Here is a 2,590-nt window from a genome sequence, read left to right as displayed (position 1 = left end):
AGGCTTTATGAAAGAGGTGGATTATAGCTTGAGTCTAGAAGGATAGATAAGAGCTAAAAAGCTAGAGAACATCTGAGGGAGCAGGAGGGTCAGCACTTAACAAAAACCCAGATAGGAGGATAAACATGGCATGGACAGGCAACAGCTAGAATTCCAGAATTCTAGAATTTGAGCCAGAACAGTAGAAGTCATCTAGTCCAAACCCATCATTATACTGGGGAAGAATCTGAGGACAGGAGAAATTTGTTGACTTGCTCAAACTCACACAGAGAAAGGCTTGAATCTGAGAATGTTAAGAAGTAGAAAAGAATCAAGTTCATTGCCTTCCAGTCTTCTCAGAAAGGCAGATCTGACTTCAGAGTTAGGAAGATTTTGGATTCAAGTCTTGGCTCTGATGCAAACCAGTTATCATTTAACCTGGGCATATCATTTAACTTCTCGGGCAATTTACTAAGACCATGAATGGCTGGGCAGTTGTTATCCCTCAATGGAGAATGGGGTTTTTCTTTGGGGAATCCTCTCCACCCATGAAATAATAGACCTGTGTGTCTTCTCCCATTCCAAAAAACTAAATGTCTGGCTTCATTTGGAGCAGGGGCTGTTCTTCAGCAGAACTTTTTTTTTTTCCTTTCCCACTCACAGATGTTTTCTCTTTGTGGCTGTTCCTTGGTGTAATTTTCAAATCTCTGATGGTGTCCACAACTCTTAGGTGAGAGTCCATATGAAATTTTGTGCAATATCATTTTTATAGAAGATTTACAATGTGAAAGACATTGCCTTAGGAAGTATGTAGGAACACTGAAAAAGTTAAAATTCCCTATTTTTAGAAGATTATTTATATTATTCATAAAGAGTATGTAATTCCTATTAGTTTTTACCAACAGTCTTATTACTGGACACACCACCCCCACCCCCAAGGAAGTCAAAGGTTATATATACATACGCTAAAATATCCATTGGAACACCTTTTGTGGTGGTCATTAAATGGAAGGAAATGGGTATGACGATTTATTTTGCCTGTTTCATTGTTACAAGGCAGGGCATTCTCTGGGTGGATCAGGATGGGAATTATTGAAAACTCTTCTGTTTAGCTTTTAAAGCCCTTCACAACCTAACTCTATAACCTACCTTTCAGACTTATTATGTGATTCTCCTTCATTAGCTTTATGATTCAATCAAATTAGCCTTGCTATTTCTCATGCAGAATTCTCCATGCCCTTGCACAGGCAAGTCTTTCCACTTTCCAAAATACACTCTTTCCCCACCTCTGCTTCTTAGAATCCCTATTTTCTTTATAGTTCAATTCAATAACTACCTAAAATTGCACAAAACCTTTTCTTAACCTCCTCACTTGCTAGCACCCCTTCACTGAACAAATTAGTTAGTATTTATTGGTATATTTCATACATATACATATATATATACATGTACATATATACACAGATTTAACGATATATATGTATGTACATATGGTCTCTCCCTGATAGAATGCAACCTTCTTGAGGGCAGAGACTATTTCATTTTTGTATTTGTTTCTCTAGTATCTCAAACAGTATTTGGAGTATAGAAAAAGCTGGAAAAGTGCTTTAACAGACAGCCTAGGATGTACAATATAGCTGACAAATTATATATATATACTTGTCACTAAATCCAAGAGCATTTCTTTTCTGTCTGATTCAAATCTTCAGTCTCCTTGTGGTATTTGACACTGTAGACTACTTCCTCTTGCTTTCTTATAGTTCTCCCATAAGCTCTCTGACTACTCCTTTTCTATCTCTTTTTCTTGGTTCTTATTCTCAGTCATTCCTCTCCCCAATCTGTTCCTTCCTTTCTGGATTTCAAAACCATGCCACCACTACTCCTGCCCCATCCTGAGACTTCCCTCAGTACCTGAAGCCTCATCACCCTGGAACGGTCTGCAGGCAACCTGCTCACCCTAAAATATTCCTTCATAAGGCCCACCTCTCTTCTCCCATTGGTGAGTTCCTTTTGTGGAAGGTCCCAGGACAACCTGTCTTCATTCCATTCTAAGATATGTTCCTGACTTTCTGGACTCAGAAGCTAAGCCCTTTCATTAAACTTTCATCTCCCTTACCTACTCTTTTCTCCTTCATTCCTTAGTTCATTCTTTCATTTGTTCATTTGTTCCTTCCTTCCTTCCTTCCTTCTTTCCTTCCTTCCTTCCATCATTGGTATTCTCTGCAATACCAAACTAGACATCATTCTCTTTCTCTCCAAATTCTATTGCTTTGTGAGCTCATCCATTCCTCTAGCTTCAATAATTACAACTATGCATATGACCAACAAATTATGTATATTTGTATATGTATATACATATATATATTTATATAATATGGAGAGACAGAGACAGAAAGAGCACTTCACTTTCATGTTTCCAGCTGCCTTTTATCTATCTCCACCAGAATATCCCGCTAGAAACTCAAACTCAACCTGTCCAAAACTGTGCCCATCATCTTCCCTTGAAAATCTGCCCTTCCTCCTGCCCCCGACTTTCTCACTTCTGTTGATACTCTCATACATACTCTCATTCACTAAGGTTCGTATCCATGAAGTCATTTTGACTCTTCTC

Source organism: Petaurus breviceps, unplaced genomic scaffold, assembly GCF_028583685.1.
Source record: "Petaurus breviceps papuanus isolate PSGF00001 unplaced genomic scaffold, PetGlider_PUasm1.0 76, whole genome shotgun sequence".
Taxonomy (NCBI): domain Eukaryota; kingdom Metazoa; phylum Chordata; class Mammalia; order Diprotodontia; family Petauridae; genus Petaurus; species Petaurus breviceps.
The sequence above is the reverse complement of the archived record's forward strand: the minus strand, read 5'-3'. Positions refer to the sequence as shown.